Source organism: Leptonychotes weddellii, chromosome 11, assembly GCF_054177405.1.
Source record: "Leptonychotes weddellii isolate Sample4059 chromosome 11, ASM5417740v2, whole genome shotgun sequence".
In the NCBI taxonomy this organism is placed as follows: domain Eukaryota; kingdom Metazoa; phylum Chordata; class Mammalia; order Carnivora; family Phocidae; genus Leptonychotes; species Leptonychotes weddellii.
Genome location: NC_138379.1, coordinates 43,719,980 through 43,743,373, shown reverse-complemented (window position 1 = coordinate 43,743,373; position 23,394 = coordinate 43,719,980). Strand labels below are relative to the sequence as shown.

Below are 23,394 nucleotides of genomic sequence, written 5' to 3'. Positions count from 1 at the left end.
GAGGTTTCGGGCCTGAGGTCAGGACCTCACCTGAGAGCCACTCTTCCCCTCTCCCTATCTCTTCTGCCAAAGGCTCTCCACTTCCTCCTCCCAGCTGGTGGAAACTTCTGTAACTGAACGAATGTGAGTTTGCTCCTTGGTGAGTTACAGGTGGAGACTACACCCCGGGGAGTTGTCACATGAAGGAAACTTCATTTGCAGCAAATAAGGAGATCACAGGGAATAACTTCCAAAGCTATGACCCGTCCCACCCACCAAGCAAGGATGAGCAGGTTCCTTTTATTTAAAGTTTAGGATAAAAATAAAATATAATAAAGTTCAGAATGACTATTCGGAAAGGGGAGCTTTGTCCTCGCTTGTAAAGGCGGACACAGGGTATGCAGACGTACTTAGAAAACATGCCTATACGTTCATCCTATGTTTGTTAGTACAGCTTGTGCTCCTTTTAGGGGCCGATACTTTGATGTTATAGTGAAGCAGAGGTAACTGTCAGACAAGGAGAAGGGGCTGTGGGCATGCTCCTGGGGCGTGAGAGCAATATAAACTGACTAAAGTCCTGGGCTCCTTATTTTGGAGTCCAAGGCAGGGCCTTGCTTACTTTTGAAACAGCACTGGCGGTTTTACCAGTGACTGATTGTCTCTGATATGATCAGGGCTGTTGTTTCCTGGCCTGGTAGACCCTAGTGGTTTTTGCATTTCTTTGTAATTCTGCCACCTCCTAGGAAGTTCTGCAAGAAGTGTGCTGGTGCTGGTAGATCAGGGAAAACAGCTGGAGACCTAAAATGACTTCTCTTAGGTCACTGAAGCTATATCTCATCTTTCTTTTGCGGGGGGACCCCTAACTCCTTGTGCTTACACTTCCTTTATATCTAGCACAATTCCTCTCTACTTATGCCTTATGTTCAGATGTCCAGGGTTTCCTCTCAACATGTACAGGGAACATTTGGAATTTTAGTATATCTCTTTTCTCTCAACAAGGCCCAGCTTTCCATATTCTTGTTTCTCTTGTTTCATGAGGGACTCGCTGATGATTAACTTTGTGTTATTTGCCCTTGGCTTATAGGAATCTGTGGCATTGATTCATTGCATGGAACAACATGATTTGCACAGAATGGAAATACTACCTCTGTTACATAGGCATTGAATTAGTACTGATGAATGAATGAAAGAATGAATGAATGAGACATATAGTGAAAGCATTTGAGTTCCTTTAGTTCTGGAGTTCCACAGTTTTCCATTCGACAGAGTCCAAAGTCAGTTCAGAGCAAGAAGTAAACAGTATGGACACTGAATTTGCAGTGGGCTGTTCAAATGAAAATGGCCCTTATTAAGCTCCAAGTTTTGATTAACTTTTCTCCATTTAGAAGGATATGAGAAGAAGTCATTTCCTCCCTTTGTTCCCACTGTTTAAAAAATCGAAACTCAACTGAGTAAATGTAAAGATCTTATTGGCTTTATCCAGTGATTCATGAATTGGGCAGCATCCCATCTGGCAGATAGAAAGGAGTTCTGAGGAGCTGTACAAAATCAAAGACTTCGGTAGGCAGAAGGAGGTGAAGCAAAGAAGTTGTTCTAGCAGAGTGGATTGTTTCAGGCAAGACCACCTTCCTTTGGGGGAAGAGAGGAGTTAGATGCCAATTGATCTAAAGACCAAAAAGAGGGGTTAGATGCCAAAATGCCAGTTGACCAGGTAAGTCCAGATTGGCTGGTTAAAGGTCACATTCCTGGGAGAGGTTGAAACTGCAGTTGGGTTAGGTATTAAGTCTTGGTTTGCTGACATGGGGCTTTAGCACAAGTGACTCCATTTTGAGCCTATTGTTTCTTTTTCTTTTTTTTTTTTTAACTGCCATCTGGTGATAGCTTTACATTTTGAGTACAGTTGAGAAATATTCAAAACAGTAACGAGGCACCATAGTAAATCATGAAGGACCCCCTCAAGCTGATGGAGGTGGCCAGATCCTAGAGTACTTCAGTGTCTTCTTTTATAAGAAACAGAGGAAGGAGAAACACCACAAAGATGTCTATGACGAGTGGTAGACAGATGCATCCTGAATGAGAACTGATCAGGAGGGACAAGTACGTAAGTCCATAAGTTGGCTTTTCTCACCAGGGAAACACTTTAGCAGAGGTTTTATACAGTGTAATGATTTGCTCCACCTATCTGTGACAATAAAAAAGAGAAAAGTACCAGAGAAGTATTTTTTAGACAAAATAAAGGACTTATAATTGAGATTTTTTTTTTTTTTTTTTTAGAAAATAAACTATTTTTATTGGTGAGATTTAGCATGCCAGTATCCGTAAACACCTGCAGGGCCACTGAAACAAAACCAGTTGCAAAGAACATAAAAATATCCTACATGTTTGGGATCTAAAAAACATTAACAAGCCTTTTAGAATCTGTGCCAATTGTTACAAGCAGCCAGAATGTCGTTTGGACAAGTAGGCATGGCTAGTGTTAATGAGGCATCGGATTTCCAGCTGGTGGAGGAAATGGTCAGCAAACAAAGCCAAGAGCACTCAGTAGTTCCCAAGCAAGTCTTCTTTCTTGTATTGAATTAGCTATACAAAAAAAAAAAGACACTAAATATTTTCTCATCTTTAGCTGGGATGCAAAATCAGCATTCTTCCGAGTATCTGTAGAGATAGTGATCATACAAAACATGGAAACATTTGGGAGTAACACTAGAGGTATAAGAGATAATAATAATGTGTTAGAAAATAACATTTTCTGCCTGAACAAAAAGTCAACTGCATCTTGACTCTCCTCTCATTCAAAAATGACCTCGCCCCAGCAGTCACTGCCCTGGAGGGCATCTGCTGCACACTTGAATAGTAATTAAATCAGAAAGTGGTTAACAATGGGCTTGGGCCTTCAGCAATCTTCCATCTCCAGGAATGGCATTCAGAGGTGATGGTTTATACAGTGGGCCAATGGGCCAGTTCTTCCCCCACAGATAAAACTCACTGGAATGGTTCCTTCCAGCCTCTGAAAGAGCCACACCCCCACATGATATCTGGGGGTAAAAGGGAACTTCCTGGGTGAAGGGGCCTGGACCAAGGGTAGCTCATCTTGGCAGAGGATGGAGGATGTCTGGAGGGCCACTGAACCTGGAAGTCTTTCAGCTGTGCCTGTTGAATGCTGCTTCCCAAATATCACCAGATCAACTGTTGATAGGGCAAAGCTGAGTTTATTGCCTGCCTGGTACGGAATGGGGGAGCTTGGTTAGAACTGATGTGATAGCTTAGGTAGACACAGCAAGGTGAGGATCATGAGGCCAAGAGTCAAAGAGTTTTGGGATAGGGGTGCCTGGGTAGCTCAGTTGGTTTAGTGTCTGACTCTTGATTTCGGCTCAGGTCATGATCTCAGGGTTGTGAAATCAAGCTCCACATCAGGCTCCGTGCTGAGTGTGGAGGCTGCTTAAGATTCTCTCCCTCTGCCTCTTCCTCCCCCTCCCGCCCCCCACCAATGTACACACTCGTTTGTGCACTCTCTCTCTCTCTCAAAAAAAAAAAAAAAAAAAAAGAGTTTTGGGGTATAAACTTGTCTTTTGATGCTAAGGAAAAACCAACCAGTGGTCTTTTGAGAACTCCCTGTAATGAGCAATGATGTTATTTGCAACTTTTATCTCTCTTGGCAAAGGTCTCTAGGAATAGTAAAGTTGTGTTAATGAAGATAGTAGAATAGTAAAGTCAAGTTAACATAGAGCATATTCTATAGACAGTTAACTATCTTGGGGTAGATGGATTTTGTTCTCACACCCCAAGAATAAGAAGCAGGAGAGCTGACAAGGATTTTGCCCAGCTCTGCAGGTGCTGACAGACAGTGTGAACATTTATTAGTTGCCTCCCCAGATCAGCCCTCCTTTCTGAAGGCTCTGATTTCTCACTGGGGATTCTAGGGAGCCTGACTCCATCCTTGGTTCCAGTGATGAAACTATGACTTGGTCCCAGGCTAAACTAGCCAAGCCAACCATGGGGATTAGCACTGCATAAACTGATTCAGTCAGAGAAGATTGGAGAACATTTGGTGTGAATGATTGGACAAAGATGCTCTCTTTCCTCTTGGATGTAAACAAAGAAGCTATGGTCCTTTTGCATCTCTAAAAGATCCAGGCTTAGGATGAGGCCAATCCCATGGATGGCAGAACAGAGAAAGAAAAAGAATCCAGACCCTTGATCCTACGGTTGAGCTGCTGGATCAAGCCTTTCCTGAACGTAGTGTTACCTCTGACCCTTGTGAATATGTAAGCATATAAATTCCTTTTATTATGTAAGCAATATGAGGTAGGATTTCTGTTGTTTGAAACAGAAACATCTTATCTGGGACGTCGGTAAACACCCCCCCCACTCCTGACCCATTTGGTGTTCCCTTGGAGTGAAGAGAACCATTCCCAAAGCTGCCATGAGATCAGCTCTTCTATCTTGCTCACTATGGTATGTCTAATACCTAACAAAGGTCGTGGCACATGGTAGACATTGAGTGAAGTTTTCCTAAGGCAACATCATCGATGTTTGGTTGCTTAGCTCACATGTTGAAATAGTCATGGCTAAAAGAGAGACTCTCTGCTCTTAATGACACAAAAATACTGTATAAAGTTAGGGGGAGGGGCGCCTGACTTCGGCTCAGGTCATGATCCTGGGGCCCTGGGATCAACCCCACATTGGGCTTCTTGCTCAGCAGGGAGTCTGCACTCCCTCTGTCCTCTCCCTCTGTCCTGCCCCCCCCCACTCATGCTCTCTCTCTCTTTCTTTCTCTCTCTCTCTCTCTCTCAAATAAATGGATGAGATCTTTGAAAAAAAAATTAGGGGAAAACTGCTTTCCTTTTGTGTTTGTATCATATTTTGCAAAGGGAAACTCAAACCCTGTGTGGACCTGAAGGACCTGTGGGCTGCTCTGTATCTGCTGGCGGCTCCTTGGGTTGATAAAGGCAAAGTTCTTCAGGAATGAAGATCAGTCACATGCCTGTCATTTCCCATTGATAGCCCCTACCATGGACTACAATTCTTCTGTGAAGAATGAAAATAAAAATCTCTACTCTTTTGATAACAGTATTTTAGCAGCAGTAACATTATCTTTTAATCCCATTCTTATTTATTTTTATTTATGAGCTAGAGCTCAATTATATGTTCAAAGCCTGTGATCAGTAGTGATAGAATTACGTATTTTCCCCCATTTCAAATCGAGTCCAGAACATGAAATGTGATGACACTGATCATTCAAATGCTTAGAAATAAAGAAATGTGGGGAAAAAACTCACTGAGCAATTACAAAGTGCAACTTTAACTCTAAGGTTTAGGGTGTACTACCGGGAGTTGTGCTCAGACTATTAGAAGGAGAAGCAGTTATGAATGAGGGGCAGGAAAACAAGATACACTTTTTCCCCCTAGGTAGCTGAGGATCAGAGTGTGCTTAAATACTGTACATATTGATGGTAAATGTCCAGATTTAGAAAGTTTACTAGAAAAAGGTCATAAAGCCAATCAAGAAAATGCCATCCAAAGAGATTCAGATTGACTAAAATTAAGCAATGTAAACATTCTGAATTTTCCTTCCTGATATTAATGCTTAATGAAGTCTCTGAAGGGGGCGTGGAGAAGTGGATTCAGAGTGTTTTTAGTTGGGCCTTATCTACATTCTGTCTCTCTGTTGCCTGGAGTCATAGTCACATTGAGGAGCAGAGCTAAATGGGAACAGGCAACACCTACTCATGAGGAGAAGATGGGCATGGAGCCCGAAGTGTCTGTAACTAAGATATTGAGGTGGAGCATCTAGTGCTCCCTTCTTAGTTCTAGAAGCTTCCACACAGGGGTGGTGAGTGGAGCCCTCCAGTGGCAGTGACTATTGCTGCAGATTCAGCCTCTAACCAAGAAGCCAAGAGCCAAGGCAGGGATCAGGACGGGCTTCTGTTAGAATGATGGCAGAGCTCTTCTCAGCAGACTTTTAGGATCGAGGTAGGATCCAAGCAGGATCTTAGATTGGCAGGCTGGGCCCATCTGGTGGTGGAGGCGAAGGGTGTGGGAATTTGGCTCACCTCAGCACCTAAGGTCCAGGAATGGGTTGACAGCTGAGGCCCCTGGAAGATGGCGTCACAGGATCTTGAGGCATATAGGTCAGCCACAGAGTAGCAGTTCCTCCTCCCCATTTGGAGCCGCCCGGTGAAGCCAACAGTGCATTCATAGGTGAGTAGCTGGGAGTGACAGAATCTGACCTTGCACTTGCGTTTTAAGTTTTATGTTCCTTAAAGTTGCAAAAGGGCCACTCCTGGGATTGGCGCTAATGGCTCATATCCTACCTTTTTTTTTTTTTTTTTAGATTTTATTTATTTATTTGACAGAGAGAGACACAGCGAGAGAGGGAACATAAGCAGGGGGAGTGGGAGAGGGAGAAGCAGGCTTCCTGCTGAGCAGGGAGCCCGATGCGGGGCTCGATCCCAGGAACCTGAGATCATGACCTGAGCCGAAGGCAGACGCTTAACGACTGAGCCACCCAGGCGTCCTGGCTCATATCCTACTTAAAAATAATGTGACAATTCCGTTGCTTCTCAAGTATGGAACCAAAGTATGGTGTGAATGTGGGCATACCTAGAACTAAACCTTTTATCAGGAATAAGGCTCCAGAGATCCTGGTAGCAAAAGAAATAGTAACTCAGGGGAGCCCTATACCCTCAGGATAACAAGGGGAAATCTGGGATCCTGCCAGCACTCACAGAGTCCAGCAGAACCTAAGCCATCCCACACAGTGCGCCCCCTGCCCCACCCCCATTCTGTTGCTGCTCTCACACGTCAGCAGACACCAGAGTGTTACCAGCAAAGGCCTTGGGGAGGCTGTGCTTTGTTACAGGGAAATAACTTTTAGCTCCAGCTGCTGCTGCAGAGGAGACGCTTGAAAGCAAGAAAGGGAATAACGGGCAAGAAAAGGACCTTTGAATCACATGGGAGTCTTCAAGGACTACTCAGTCCAGAAGACGTTCTTCTTACTGCTTTAAGCCACTAATTCTCTAGAGCCCCCAGCACAGATGCACTAGCTTCCTTCACTGTCTGCAGATGGTGTTTGAGTTCACGGGAGCCCAGGAGACTGCCCTGCTGCATAAGGACTTCCTCAGTTAAGAGCCTGGAGAAGGCTGGAGAAGGCTGGCCGAAGAGAGACATGCTGGCCCACTGGGGTGGGCTCCCCACGATGGGTAGGGATCTTCCTGCCGAGCAAAGAGAGGAAGGACAAACACATTCAAAGGCATGGAGATGTGGACGGAGGGCTGGTGCCTGGGGCAGGGGAGTTCAGGATGACTCAAACACAGGGTCCTTGGGGGTGGAAATGAGGCCCGAAACAGAGGGACAGGCTTGTTCATCCATTAAGGAATTTGGACTTTCTGCTGGGGATAGTAGGGGCCTTTGGAATGATTTTAAGAAGAGCTGCAGCATGCCCAAATCTGTGCTTCAAAAGGATCGCGTCGCCCATCTGGAGGAGCATGGGCGAGAGGGATGAGGCTGGGGGCAGACGCCACTGTAGGGTCTGGGTGAGCTGTGCTCGTGCTCAGGCCTGAGTAGAGAGGCCGCAAGTAGAGAGGTGGGCGGGAAGAAAGTCTTGCCGAGGTTTATGGGAGGCTCAGGAGAGAGAGGAGTTCGGTGTGATATCCAGGCCGCTCTGCTGACCGGATGGATGTGGAATGGTAGAGGAGGGATAGGCTGTTGGAGGGCAGGAATGAGAGGACGGTGGGCTGACAAGGAGAGGGGGGATGAAGGAGTTTCAATATATGAGCTGAGAGCAGTGGTGTTTGACACCGTGCATTCTAAAAAATGCTCCTCTGGAAGACACATGGTGTTCACAATTAAGTGACTTCAAGTTTAACCATCTACGCCCCCCCCACACACACACACAGACGCGCACACACACTCACGCACGCATGTGCACACTGAGCTCCTACCTCCTGCCCTTCTCTTAGCTGACAGCCAGTCAGATTCTAATCTGGGCCCAAGGCCATGGGAAGAAGACAGGTTTGTTCACCCAGTTTTGAAGTGAAAATGGCTATGCTCATAATCTGCTGACAAAAGGCTAATTAGCCTGATTGTTAAGCCCCAGGTCCTGTGAGGAAGAGCATGTCAGAAAGCTCTGAGCTTTGCCAACAAAAGCTCTCCCTGAATTAAGGGAGGTTGCAGCTTTTCCCACATAGCTGGTGTATCAATACTGGGGAATCCAGACTCAGCTGTGACCCTACTGGGGAAAGAAAGACTGTCCATTCACACAGGCTGAGTCTTCGAGTGCAGCCCTCTCCCACTGAAGCCTAGAGTGGGGACTGGAAAGATAATTCTGGAACAGCGGTCATCAAGGGGCTCAGACAGATAGGTGTCCTCCAAACAAGGAGCATGTGGGGGAGCAAGGACTGGAGAGAGGCACAAGGGGACAGAGTAACAGTAAGGCGGTCAATGTCAAGGTGGTATCAGGAGCAGACCAAGACAAAATTTGGGAAGTTAGCAAGTTAGCAAAATCTGTTCAAGTCATTGTCAAGTTAAACTTAGTGATACTTTAAAATCATTCCTCAATACTATGCCCATCTCTCTGCTTTCCTTCAAATTTCTCAAATATCTTGAGAGGAAGAGAGCACTCTTGTGGTTCCATATACATGGGTTGGTTGGGCTGACTACCCTGAGTTTTTATGTCTATATGTCTCCTCCCCTCAAGGAGAGCAGTTTCAGCGGAGTGGTGGCATCCGGTAGCATCCAGCCTGGAGATAAGAGGAGGAGTTAATAAACACAGACAACTCTTTCACGTTTCTTGGCTGAAATGGGAAGGCAAGAGACAGGCCAGTCAGTAGACAGTGATGAAGGATTTCGAGAGTGAGATTTTCTTTCTCGGAAGCAAGAATTTGAGCATTTGTATAGGCAGAAAAGGCCAATGGGGAAGGAAAGGTCAAGATACAGGGGAGAGAAGGGATGATGGGTGTGTGGCCATTCACCTGGAGACACATGGTCCTGGGCCTCTGCCCAGCTCCCCACGGAGAGCACACAGATGCTCCTCCCTCCTGACTCAGGCACAGCATGGCTCCATCTTGCCTTGGTGGCCTATGGAAGCATATGTCACTCCATAGGCAGGGTTAGGAGTAGCTCTGTGCAGAGCACCCAGGATTTAAGCAGTGCTCTTTCCACCTTCCCTAATGACCAGAACTGAGGCCCGGATGATCCCCTGGCTCCTCTCTTCCAGGGTCTCTGGATCCCCAGGTTTCTTCTGTATACCCCCTGTGCACTCCCATGTCCTGAAAGCAGCTCTGCCCTTTTCCAACCTGGCTCCACCTGGAAAGGGCCTCTTTCTCCACCTGGATCCTGCTGAGCCTTTTGCCAGCATCCAGACGTTGCTCTTATTCTTCTGTCAACTTTGATCAGATTATCTGGAACAGCCCGGCCTCTTCCCCATGCTCTGCTCTGCACTTTGAAACTGACCCTTCGGATCAACTGCACCCTGTACTCCCATGCACCTGCCACGTCCTACCCCTGACAGTTGAATAGGCATGCCACACCTCTGCCTAGTCCTCATCTCTCATTTCAGCATCAGCCCTGACGCAGAAGTTTCTTCCTGCTAAGTCCTCTCCTCCTGGCTCTAATTCACAGCCCCCACCTCCATTCACTTCCAGCAGGTCCTGCTGTGGACAGTCTTTGAGCATTTATTCTAAAGTCCTAAAGGGCTCAAAGTTGATGCCAGAGGCTGCCCCTCACAACTCAGAATACAAACACTCACTGTGTCCTTTGGGCCTTAATCAAACAAATGCTAAGACATTGGAAGAGATGAAACAGTCTGAAAAATGTTCCTAAAAACCCAGCTTAACAGAGAAGACAGTGTTGCAGGAGAGAATGGAAGAAATCCCACCAGCAAGTGGAGGCACTGAGGCACGCACACCATAGAAGAGGAGAGGTCACTCTATCACTGGTGTTTCCTAATGGTGTGAAACCTTCACCTAGAATGTGAATTTAACCTTCTGGGGAGATTCCTCTGTTCCAGAAAACAAGAAGGAGGCTAGGGGGAGCCAGTGTTGGAGCTGAGTGTGGGCTGATAGAGAGGAGCATGTTTGATCTCAAGTAGCCTATGCTGATGCCATTGGGGAGGCCAGGGCTCAGGAATGCTGGGTCGTCCCTAGCAAGGCTGCCATGGAAACGTTTGATGGGAGTGTACCCCCTGACCAAGCCACAGGAGCTTCAATCAAGCAACACTAAGTCAGAAGACAGGCTAGGAGGCGAGAGGTGGAGCTGTAAGCTGAGACTGGAGAGGCTGATCAGACAGACTTCAAGGTTGGAGGTCAGGAAAATGAAGCAAGGGTGGGACACAGAGCAGCTGGGAGGCAGAGCCCTGCAAGGGAATTGCACTGAGTATGTAACTCATGGTGCCTGCCCCATCTTAGCCGCCCCTGCATGCACACACAGCTCCACCCCTACCATCTGTTGAAGAAGCAGTCCTAATCACCATGGTTTATAAAATGTATGGGGTTATTGGGTCAAGAAGGGCACATGCTCCCAGCAGCCAGTCTATGGGCTGCCCAGTAACATACGACATGGTTTCATGATACCCTAAAGTGGGTTGGATCCATTAGATACCGCCAGTGACCCTGCATATGTCAAGAAAATGAGGCATCAGCAGGACTATGAAATAGAGAGAGGCTTTAGAGGTCTTGGTTGGCCACAGAAAAACCACATTCTAAGTATGCTGAAACTGTAGTGAGTAGAAATATATGCTCAATAGAAGATGAAGAAGCCAGTCAGTAAAAAGAGAACAGAACACAGCTGAATTCAGTTAATAGTGGAGTAGAGTCAAGATCCAGAAGTTGTGATGCAGAGGTTCTAGGAGTTACCTTGGACCCAAAACACCTGCTCAATTGGTCATAGGACCTACGCCTACCAGGGTTCCTGCTCTTGATCTTCTGTGAGAATCCATTTCCACTATTGCCCCGTGAGTGTTTTCATGATAAATCACCACCACCATCCCTAGCTAAACCTTTTTATTGAGCTACCTTGAGTGAGCCTTTATTCCTTGCAACCCAAAGACTTAGCAGAACATCTATGGACTTGGGGCTGCCCAGAAGTACATTTGGCGGATATTGGATTTGGGCCACTCCATTTGTTGTCACATAGTTTGCCACAGCCTAGCGGTGCTCAAGATGAAATCTGAAGATGGTGGAAATCTCCCTCAATAGAAAAGAAGCTAGAATGAGTAGAACAATGCCCAAGAGAAATGAGATCTATCCCATTGAGAGGAAGCCACAGTTTCTGGAAGAGAAGCGCAGATGAAGGAGAAACCCCAAGAACTTGAGTGTGAAGAAAACTGCGTGGAGGGAAGCTTAAAAAGACCCTGGTTGGTGACTCCCTGTCATGAGGCAGCTGCGGATGGACCCGGAAGATGTGATGGCAGGATGACCTCCTGATGGTCAATAAGGTGTAATAAAGAGTCAGCTGAGACTGGTCAAATTTACTGTTTCTCGTGAACCATAGACAACCCACTAGGAACAAACATGGATACATCTTCAGAGATAATGGTTTTAGGGTGGGAAAATGAAAGACTTGAGAACGTAAGTGGTGTTTTCCTTACTTCTTCCCCTTGTCCTTTGGAACTCTAGAAGGAATGCCTCGAAGATGATCAACGGTTGCCTCACAAAATCAGGCTGATGTTTTGGTAAGGTTCTGAACCATGGCTTAACATACCAGAAGAAATCATTTTCAGCCAAGAATGCAGATCTTATAAAGACATGGGGGAACTAGCGGTTGATTAGCTAATCCCATCAAGAGGATTTAAAAGTGAATACCAGGAGGAAAAGAGAAATAACACGACAAAACAGGTAATACACCAGACTAGTCCCTATGGATGATATTAAGTAGGATGTGGGAAAAAGAGTTTTGGGACCAGGGGTGTCAGCGATACACGGAAGCTAAGATCAGAAGCCCAGCCGTAAGTGACCAGCATTCTAATGTATCCCACACAGAGAACAAGCACAATAACCCAGTGCGAAGTCTGTGGACTCGCAGGCACGTCAGCAGACCACTTAGAAACGGGCAGGTTGGTGTGGAAAGGAAAGCCATGTACCTGAGGCAGAAAACTCATCGAGAATGATACACTTGGGGCTTAGCAGGGTGACCCCACCAAGGGGCGATCACAGGCAGAGGGGCAGCGCTTTCCTGAAACAAATCGTAGCACTAGTGCAGAGGCAGAATTTCATCATGAAGGAGAAACCCACCAAGGAGACAGGTCCTGGAAGTCTTCTTTGGTTAAAAACAAGAGGATCTGACAAGCCCTTGAGTTGCTTTGCTGGCAAGATGTATCAGAAGACTTTGGAGGTGAAGAACAAGATCCTGCCACCAACTGAATTAAACAATGAGAAATGTATCATCTGCCTGAGGAGTTAGAGTTGGACAGGGCTCAGGGATTGTAGATTCCCTACGGTGGTTAATGACAAGGTCAGGAACTCTGGATCTTTCCAGGCTGCTGTGCCATCTTCCCTCTTTGGTCCATCTTCAGGTTGGTGGCAAGATGGATGCAGCTCTAGGCCTTGTGTCCAGACATAAAAATAACCAGAGGAGAATGCACTTCTTCTTGATTTCTGTTGGGAGCAAGGAAAGAATTTCTCGAGCCCTCAACAGACTTTCCCCTTACATGCCATCGGCCAGAAGATGCCAATTTTTGAACCCGTCACTGGCAAAAGGAATGGGGTTATGTGGGCCAAACAGATCCAACTCCAGAGATGGATCCTCTTCCTGGGAGATGCATAGGTGTGTGGGGAGAAATGGAAACCTGGCAAATTCAAGGTTCACTTAGGATGGAGGAAATTAGGGAGGAGTGGGTGCTGGGCAGGTAATTAACAGCGTGCTTCATCTATCTCATAAATGTAGACAGTGAGTTCAGGTCAGAAAAAATGTATATGAAAGTAAGAAAGAGAAGAAAGAAAGAAAACATGTAGAAAAACAAGAACTCTTTGGCAAAGTAGAAGTAATTAGGCCCTTGGGGAAAATTACTGTATCATCATTGAGATCATGGTAGTGAAAGAGATCATGTTGGGATATGGTCAGATTCTATCATCAGCTTTCAAATGAAGATTTTCAAAGACTCAGAAGAAAAAAATAGGCATTTTCAATTGCTGGGAGCCTAGATAGACTCCATATATTCAGAAAGCTCTTCACAATGCTTTCTGACTGTGCAGTCACAAATGATAGGAAGGGAAGGACTCAGAGGAAGACATGCCTACTGACGTTTTACATGGACATGGACAAAGGCTGAAAAGAACACCGTAGGGAAGGTGCGCTCTTGCCTTTGTCTTACTACCTGGTCTCTCTCTCACCACCTCACACAATCCTCATCCTTCTGCCTCCCCACTGCAATTCCACTCTCTAGACCCTGCTTGTCTCACCACTTCCCGAGGCCCGCACCAGACTGGTACTTAGAAATCAGATCTTCTGTCTCCACTGGGGAGCTGGGCTTCTTCAAGGAAGCATGGACTTGACCCAGGGCCGCTTGTTTTTCACAACTGGGACACTTGGAAGCATCATGGAGCAAATTTGCCCCCACGGAGGCTTTGGTCAAAAAACCTGAGGTTATGTGCCTCTTCATATTCTCCTGGGCTAAGGACCTCCCAAAGCTCCTGACACTCAGAGCACCCTGAAGGGACATGTGTCCTACCTCCCACTTGGGTTAGCTGGCCATGTCACACCCACTGAGGTACAGAGGGCTTCCCTTGATTTGAAGGACACTGTTTTCCACCCTCAGGCAGATTCCCTTCATACTGCCAGGAAACACCATCTCCTTGGCCCCTAGCGATGTCTCTCTAACCTTCCAGCTGCGAATCCCTCCATTCCCCTGAGGTCCGCCCACAACAGCTCTGGGCTCCATTGTCCTCCTGGAAACAAAGCATTTTCTAGCCAACATGGGCACCACAGGACAGCAAATCAAGTCTGCAGCCTGTGTTTGCCAGACCAGCAGCCCCCACTGAGAACCTCTCCAGGTGAGAGGCAGTCCTGGCAGGCAGCTGTGGCCGGCGCCCCACCTGCTTCCTGTCACATCTCTGCACGTGCCGTCAGCACGCTGTGCACCAGGGAAAATGGACTGAGATGAGGAGCGCTTCCAACAATCTGGCGATCTGCCAGTTCCAACACCTGTGGGGGCCCTTGGGAGCATCCCTCCACACAGCCCGGTCTGGTCTTGGCCTTCTCCTCCTACTGCTCCTGAGCCCAAAGCAGGATGGGCGGGGTGGTATCAGGCCTGACTTTCAGGACACTTGTCACTTTAAGAACCAGAGCCCCAAGAGTAAGTCTGAGCTTTGGGAGCTGTTCTGTATGGGGCTTGTGCTGCCAGCCCTGTGACTCTAGACTACTTCCCTTGGGATCCTGCACATCAGCCCCTCGGTGCACACACTCTACTCTGGCACTGGTCCCTAGCCTCTCTAGCCACCCGCTCAAATTGGTCTCCCTCCTTTAGGACGCTGGGCTTCATTGGACTTCTGTCGGCAATGTTCTCCTGTCCTGGTGCCTCCAAGTGTCCCCAAATATTCACATGAATAATAGGACTTTTGCCTCAATGCCCAGCGATCCCCAAAGAGCAAACCTCCCTCTCCTGGGCATCTGCCATCAGCTCTGCTGCCCTTGCTGCCCTCCCCTGGCCATCGGCGTCAGTGCAGGTAACCTTTCAGCGCTCTGATAGCTTTACTGATGCTCTTACTCAATAAACACTTATTTAGGGTCACTCTGTACTACGCAATGTCTAGACACTGAAGATTCAGCAATAAAAACACATGGCACTTTCTTTCCAGGAGCACAGACTAGTGAGGAAAAGTGGAGAGAGAAAGAGAGAATGGGAACCTTTGACTTCCCTCCGGTAGTAGAGTGTACCAGTCCTGTCTGCCTCCTTCCTCCCTAGCATATGATGATTTATTTTCATTGATAAACCAGATATTTCTGAGCAGGTGCCAAGCATTCTGCACTAGAGATAAGGTGGGGGAAATTCTAGCCCCATTCCCCCTGGGCTTTAGAGTCTAAGGACATAGACACAAGTAAGTAGTCAGATTGTTTGATAACACTTAGGGTAAGCATTCCCTTTTGCTGGGTTCTGCCCTGTTCACATCTAGTTAGAGTCCTGCACAGCAACGATCAGGTATGGGATCCATAGTTTGAGGGCAGAAGGAATGAACCAGAGAGGAGCAGAACCTGTGCACATGGTGGGCATCCCGGTAAGTGCTGAATGCATGCCAGAGACTGCAGACACCAGAGGCCTGACAACCAAGCCTATTGCCTCCAACAGGCTCTGCGGCAAGCAGCAGCTTCTGGGCCTTCCGTCAGCTCCAGCACATCCACCCCTTCCTGATACTGTCTTGTCCCCAGCCTCATCTCCACATGCTGGTCCAGATGTGTGAGATCTTTAGCAGGTTCCTGCCCATGTCAAGGATAACTTAAGCAGCATGGTCCAACCCTGCAGGAGCCCTATCTGCTCTGTTCGCCTGCGAATACCCAGTCCTTCACGCAGCACCTGGCCTGTAGGAGGCACTCCACAGTTCTGTGCTGGTTGAATGAATACGTGAATTGAGCATAATTATCCCGGCAGGAGCTTAGCTTCTGCAAAGCAAAGGTCATGACTGGACTCATTTGATCAGTGGAGACAGCCATTTTACTTAATCCAGACCTGGATTTAAAACCCAATTTGGTGTATTGGCCCCCAACAGGGTGTGGACAGCACTGGAGTGACGGTCAGGGCCGGGAGTGCAAAGCAGTTGTGAGAACACATTCCCCAGGTTTGGGGGACGAGCCTCTCTCTGCAAGGACTGTGCCCCCTTTGATGAGTCCTTGGGGGCCCCATGCTGCTTGCGACTGACTTTCACTCCGTCTGGCAGGGGCATCAACACATTTTGCTTAAAACTACAGCTGGTTTGTGATTTCGGCCTCAGACAGTAATTACAACGGCCAGGGCTCCTTGCAGAGATAATTACAGAAAGGATTCAGCACATTCATTTTATCTACACACTTAACCATCAATTAAATCATTACCGCCTAATCCTATTCCAGAGTCTAGAAATGTTCTGTGAATGTATAATTTTGAAGGCATAAAGTTTGTTTTCAGATGGTTCTAAGTGAAAAATTGCCCGATTTCCAGAGCGAATGGAGGCCCGTGTGTGTGCTGCCGCTGTGGAGGCAGAGTGGGGATATTCTGGTCCTGCCTCCCTGGAAGTCGGCCGCGGGAGGGCCAGGCCCGATTGGACTGGCAGGGCGGTGCCCAGCTCTGCCTTTGACCTCCCGTGGAGTTCATGATTTTCCAGAGCAGGATTACTACAGGGACTTAGAGGTCAGCTCTTGGGGACAGATGGGAGGCTGGCTCATTTTCCAACAGGCTCCCAGGAGGGATTCTGTAGGAGCCCTAGGCCACCACCCACTACCTGAAAGCCAGGGATGAGGTCTCTTCACTGGGGGAACCCAGGAGACCGTGGTATGAAAGACACAAGCTCGAGAGTCAGACAACTGGGCTCCTGTTTCGGCTCTACCACTTCTGAGCTGTGTGTCCTGGAGCACGTTTCTGAACCTCTCTGAGCCTCAGATTATTCATCTCCGTAACAGCACAGTAACAGACTTTCCCAAATGGAGCAGCTTGAGACTTAATGAGAAAGTCACGTAGCGTGTTTAACGCAGTGTCTGCCCTTAACGGATGCTAGGTGAATTTTGGTAATTGTTGTTACTTAACATACAAGGATGTCCAGGGGAAGGAGAGAAGCAGAAAGGAAAACCAGACTGTCCAAAATGTGTTCCCTCAAGGCCCAGTGGCCTCTGAGAGCAGGTGGCCCCAGGCCTCAGGCTTCACTGCCCAGCTCGGACTTCACAGCCATGCCCTCCGGCCTCAGTCTCCCTCCGTGGTGACCCACCCAGGAGCTCCTGACCACAGCCTCACTCTGTGCCCCTTCTGCCTTGATCCTGCCCTCTCTTGGCTCCCGCTGGCTCCCACAACAAGCCTGCTTTCCTCCTACATCTCCAACTGCCCTTTTCTGTCTCTTGTATTGAGTTGGTGGGCTCACCGTTGGACACAATCATGCCCCAAGTTTACGTTTTAAGCCACTTTCTGTTTCTTCTGTGCCACACAAAGCAGCTTTTGGGGGATACTTGATGCCAGAGAGGTAGTTCTTTTAATAGGCAGGGCTTTCAGGCCGAGCCAGCTGTTGAGACTCTGTACCGAGAGCGGGGCTCACAGAGGCGCTGTGCACCACTGGGCCCTGGGGACGTCCCCTGTTTAGAGGTCAACATTTTCGGACTGCCGCCCCACTCATGGCCAGCCTCTGGGCTCAGCCCGCCCCACCCTCCTGGGCACACTATGTGCCCTTTCTGCTGACGTTGCTAAAAAGTCCGACTCACGTGGCCAGCATGGCACTGACCACAGGGCTGGCTTTGCTCCCGGCATAAGCAGCAGTTACGTGGCAGCCCCAAGCTGGGAAGCAGCTCCAGGCGCAGCACCATCCAGGTGCCAGACCAGCCTGGAGCACCCACCCGATCCTACAGCTGTGCAGCCAGGGCTGTAGGGAAGGCAGAAGCTCCCGACCAGTGACGGCTTGGAGCAAGCTGTCCAGTCCTTACATTCATAGATGATCGTGGCTATTGATAGGAAGACTTAAAGTGAAGATCATTTTTTAACGACCTTCTAGAGTTGTAAGAATTAAATTAGTTAATAAATGTAAAGCACTTATAAGAGTGCCTGGTGCCTAGTGTATTCTCAATAGATATTAATTATTATTGTCATTATTTTTTTAAAGATTTTATTTATTTGACAGAGAGAAACACAGCGAGAGAGGGAACACAAGCAGGGGGAGTGGGAGAGGGAGAAGCAGGCTTCCCGCGGAGCAGGCCGCCCGATGTGGGGCTCAGTCCCGGGACCCTGGGATCATGACCTGAGCCGAAGGCAGATGCTTAACGACTGAGCCACCCAGGCACCCCTGTTGTCATTATTAAAGGAGAAGCCAGGCTCCACGGGGCTTATACAGTCCTGGCCAGAAATACTGGGCCGACCCTGACCCTTGTGCTTTGGGACCCCTTGGAAGGGCTGCTCCTCTTGTCCAGGAATGTCTAAGTACAGTGACCTCATGACAGCTTCCCGATTCCTGAACTCAGCATTTGGTACCATAGGCACCACAGGGCCGTCCCTGAGGAACTTGGATCATGGCGCTGCCCAGAGGGAGAGAAGGAAAGGCCCTCCCTGCCCGTCTTCCCCCAACCCCCACCACTCACAAGGCCTCTGTGTTGAATCCCTCAGGGAGAAGCAGGAGCGGGATGCTCTGTGAGCTCCCCGTCCAGGGGCCCAAGGCTGGTACGCTGGTACCTCCCAGCCTCTTCTCCCCTCTTCCTGGGTCATGTGAGGAGGTGGTGCCCGCCCTGCCTCTCTGTCCATGAGCCCACCTTGGACTCGGTCAGGCCCCCAGGCCTCTTGCAATGACTCCTGATTAATAAAATGCCCATCCAGTGGACAGGAAGGACCCAACCCTTGAGAAGAGCGAGGGAAGGAAGCATAGGGCTATGCTTGACACTAGCACCACCTGGGATACCCGCCCTCGGTCCCAGCAGAACCTGACTATGACTGCAACACAGCTGTCGCTCTTGGGGCCAAAGGGCACACATACCCTGGTGTCCCTCTGCTTTGGCCTATGGGGTCTGGCCACATGGAAGTTTCTGTGAGGCTGCGGGACAGGTAACACTGGCTGGTGGAACTCAGCCTCCCAATGCTGTGAGACGTTGTGTTTTGGGGTCTGACCAGTCTCGACCTTGTAACCAGAGCCCCCTCTTCGCAGCAAGAGGCAGATGCAGCCAGCTTCCCTGGGCTCCAGTGAACACATTGGAAATTGCCTGCCTGCTGCGGGTCTTGCCCCAGCACCTCACCCCAATCCTGTCTTTGCCTCCAGCTCTCCCAGGCCTCCTGTTGCAAGGAGAACCCAAATTCCCGAGTGTGCACACAGAGGCCTTCACCACCTGGCCCCTCTCTATCTGTCTGGAGTCCTAGCCCCTCTCTGCCCCTTGATGTTTTATGCCCAGCCACACCACACGAGCTGCTTCTAAGATATGGAGACACTGTGCTCTCTGATGCCCCTTTGCTTCTGCATGTGCCATCCCACCTGCCTGGGACTTCTCCCCACGACTTCCCTGCAAACGTGTACTTCCTCCGGATTCAACCCAAGCATGACGTCCTCACTTCATATATATACCTTTGTGATAGCTCCCATCATGCAATTTCGCCGTTTTGTATTTGTTTTCCTGAAGAGACCATGAGCTCCCTGAGAACAGGCAGTGGATCTCATTCATCTCTGAATCCCCAGGCCCTTGTATAGGCCCCAGCAATGAGTGGGTGCTTGGTACTGGCTGGGTGGGACAGAGACAGAGGGCCCAGCTGCCCGCATGCTCCCGGTGAGGTATGCAGGCCCTTCCCTGGCTCCCAGGTCGGGCATCCTTCACGGACAGCCACGGCCTGATCTCAGCAGGTTTCAACGTGTGCCCACCGCAGAGCTGAATAGAAAAGCCCCCACGGGCAACAGCCCAGGCCTTGCTCTGCAGCATGGGATCTCCGTCTCTGGAGGGGCTATCAGGGAAAGTCTGTAAGACCCACAGGGAAAGAAACACAGCGGGGCATCAGGGCTCCCTGACTCCGGGACAGTTCACATTTCGAGATGATCTGGTGACTTTGCTCGGGAAGCAGCGAAGGCAGGAGATGGAGAGGCAGCGGGGGTAGAGGCTGTGCCCTCCAGGAAGGCTTCGGAGTCTGTTCTGCACAGTCTTGGCCACCCAACGTGCCGTCGTCAGGTGCGGGGACCTGGCTTGAGGCGCGGGGGAGGGGGGCTGCCATTGCCGTCAGTGGTCCCTGGGGAAAGGGCACGCCCCCGGATCTCAGCTTCTGTGCGCCCCCTGCAAGGCGGAGACCTGCTCTGAAGAAGGAAGCAGCCCGTGCGTGAGCTTGCGCTGGCTTCGGCAACATGACGGGGCCTATTTATTGCAATTTCACGCTGCGATGATCCCACCAGTCTATGCTGGAAACGGCAACTGTACCCACAGTGTCTCCAGCGTTGTGTCGTGCATGGTTTTGTTTTCCAGACCTACTGAAATCGTTTGAGAAGGTGGCAAAATCTCCTCTGCTTCAGAGCACAGAGAATTCTCTCAAAATAACTCACCTTGTATAGGTCCTCCAGCATAATTCTGCAGGGGCCACAGTGAGTTAGAGGCCACTTCTCTGCAGCTTCCCCAGAGATCTGAGTCTCCGTCCCCCACCCCCCAGCCACGGTCCCCACCCTTGCCCTAACAGCTGCCTGTGGTTCCACAGTGGGCTGGGTTGGCGCCCACGTGAGACACCCACCTGGACTGGCCATCAGTATGGGGTGATGAGCGGGGGCCGGCTTCATAGAACAAAGGGGGATGGCCGAGGATGTTCCTGGTGGTTGCAGGGAAGAGAGGTCGAGGGGAGGCAGGAGGTTTGACAAAAAGGTGGAGGAGCAGAGGCATCAAGGAGCAAGAGATAGAGCTCCGCTACTCTATCCTGAGACCCAGGGGCTGTGTGGGCCTGAACTGCCTTCTGCACAGAGGGCTGTAGAGTTGTGGCTCTGAGGGAGAACGTAAGGTGGGGAGGCAGGTGGAAGGTTTGAATGAAGAGTTGAGGATGCAGACGATGGCATGTGGAGGGCTGGAATTGGTTCAAAGAGGGGGTTCCTTCGGGGAAGGGGAAATACAGGGCAGGATATGGGGGACAGTATGGAGAGGTGACCCAACAGTGGGGGCAAGGCAAAGGAGTGAGGCCTGGCAGGTTCAGCCTCGGGGAGCAAAGTATGCCTCCACCAGCGGAAGTAAGGTGGCCAGGCTGTCCTCTGTCCTGGGGTGGGAAGATAAAGCCACAACCCCCCTCAGACCAGCTGCCCTCCCAGAGCTGTCCGTAGGGGACCTGACCTGAGCCATCTCTCATCCATGCATCCGTCCATTCATTCATCACCCAGTGTTCATGACACTTGGGTCTAGTGTGCCCATGGCCTTCCCACCACCTTAAACCCTTACCTGCCTGCCTGACCACCACCTCCCCACCTCTGCCCTGGACTGTGCCCATCTGAGCTGTCAGTCATGGTCCTGCCTTCTCCCCGGAGCCGGTCATCACCCTCCTAACAAGCAGGCGTGCCTTGCCTATAACACAGTACCTCAGATCAATAATAATATCATGTGAGCTTTGCTACATGGAGCACCGACTCTGTCCAGGGCACTGTGCTAAGCACTGTACACCCATCATCCACTTTCACCCTCACCCTGTGAGGTAAACAGTATTATCTCCCCAGATGAAAAAACTGAAGCTTGACCAAGTTTTCCAACATATTGAGGCAAAGAAGTGGAGAGCTGACATATTGAGGTCGGTTGTGTTACTTGTCCGTCGTTACATGCCCTCCCTACACTCTGCGAGGGTCTTATCCTCTACTTACTCTGGATGAGGCCCTCTGACTTGCTTTGATCAATAGAAGCGGTGACAGCTCCAAGTGAGGGCTTTAAGAGGCATCCCATGTTTCTACTCATCCCCTCGAGCTTTTTGCATCTGTCAGGGAATATCCTAGGTCCTGGAATGAGAAGACACAGGAGCAGACCTCCAGCTGTCTGGGGCCAGATGTGGCTGAGCCCAGCAGAGCTGTAGCCAGCCCACAGACCCCTGAGCAAGAAATATGTGTTTGTTGTTATAAGCAGCTAAGACTGGGCAGTTGATTGTTACTGCAGCAGAAGCTAACTAATACAGATTTTTCTGATTCTGTTCAGTGCTTTTAAAATCACAGTGTTCTCCTGCCCCGGTGCTTCTGGGGCATAGATACCACGGCTGTTCTAACTGGGTCTGAACACCCTCTTAGGAAAGGCTCTGTCTTCCTCTCTTCATCAAGTTGAATCAGGCAGCCTACCGCTGTTGCAGTTGCTCTCTTCTTTTTCTTCCCCTGCCCTCTTCCTAGAAAAAAGCCTGCACATGGGGCGCCTGGGTGGCTCAGTCGGTTGGGCGGCTGCCTTCGGCTCGGGTCATGATCCCAGGGTCCTGGGATCGAGCCCCTCATCGGGCTCCCTGCTCAGCGGGGAGCCTGCTTCTCCCTCTCCCTCTGCCTGCCTCTCTGCGTACTTGTTCTCTCTCTCTATCTCTCTGTCAAATAAATAAATAAAATCTTTAAAAGAAAGAAAGAAAGAAAGAAAAAAGCCTGCACGTACCTCTACATAGCAAATCTCTCAAACCCACTTCTGTGCCTGTCAGACAGCCAGGAAGACACAGAGGCAGCAGACACAGCTGCTCCCTCGCATGGTCAGTCGGTGTATGGATCACACGGCTATGCTGCTTCTGAGAGATTTGTCCCTCTGTGCTGTTATTACTCAGCTCAATTAAGAATGTAGAACTAAAACAATGCCTAAGAATTTTTGGAAAATTCTTTTGTTTTCATCTTGCTGGCGCTAAGTCCCTCTCCCGCATGACCTCACATTCCCAAATGATTTGTCATGAAAGTTTTTTGCTAATTTACTTTCAGTTGTTTTGCTTCTGCTGTTTCTTCCCCACCTAATCATCTGCTGCTTCCACCTAACCATAATTCTCAAAAACAGTAGGACGTGCAGTGAACAATACGCAGTAAAATTGATTAACTGAAACCCTTTTTAAAAAAAAAATCCTAAAAGCTAATGGGATACTCTTTTTTATTTTAGCAGTCATGTTCTGTTCTATGGATTTTTTCTGCAAGTGTTTTTTTAAATGTTGTACCCTGATAAGACTAAACTTTGTAGCAGCAAAGACTTTATTCCTTCAAATAAGAACATGATTTTCTCTAAATGTGAAAGGCTCTGAAGTGTGGACTTACGTTCTGCTTCTGCAGCATTCCTTCTTCTGATAAAAGAACCCCATTTTCCTTGAGGACCCACCCCGCTTCCTCTGTGCCCCTGTGGTCTGGGGGGATGTAGCCGCACCCTCCGCTCCAGGAGCACGTCTGTGGCGCCCCAGGCTGTGTCTGGTCGGCACATTCGGGCGTTGGTTCAGGGTGGCGACGTGACCTGATCTAGGCCCAGGGGTTTTGCTGGAACTGTCAGGAAGAGTCACGTCTTTCCACTGGGCCAGGAGCCGTGAGGATACAAGTGGGGCATCCCTGCTGCTATGTCACCATCACACAGAACCTGCCCCAGAACGGAGCAAATCAGAGGAGAGCCGAGCTGAGATACCGAGAAAGTGGCAAGTGATGAGGCCAGGCGACATCGTCTGAAGGTCTGGAGGGAGGGAGAGACAGAGAGGCAGACTGAGACACTGTAAAGTCTTGCTGATAATGTCACTCAGCATCTCAACACTCAACAGCTCAGGGTGGACCCGGCCAGCACCTGGCCAGCACAGCAAGGTGAAAAGTGACAGCAGGTGGCGGGGCTGGAGAGCCGCAGATGGCGGGGCAG

The 23,394-nt window shown here is 49.3% G+C and overlaps 1 protein-coding gene and 1 long non-coding RNA gene across 2 annotated transcripts in view; one reads left to right on the top strand and one right to left on the bottom strand.

The window, feature by feature from the left end:
* Positions 1 to 23,394, top strand: part of LOC145716203 (synaptotagmin-9-like) — a 52,314-nt gene that overhangs the window by 8,757 nt on the left and 20,163 nt on the right. The gene's annotated exons all lie outside the window — the stretch shown is intronic.
* The window catches only part of LOC145716204 (uncharacterized), a 58,154-nt gene continuing 57,466 nt past the window's right edge, over positions 22,707 to 23,394 (bottom strand). Inside the window, exon 4 of the long non-coding RNA XR_014138708.1 lies at positions 22,707 to 23,217. This is a non-coding gene — a long non-coding RNA (uncharacterized LOC145716204). The remainder of the gene's footprint in view (positions 23,218 to 23,394) is intronic.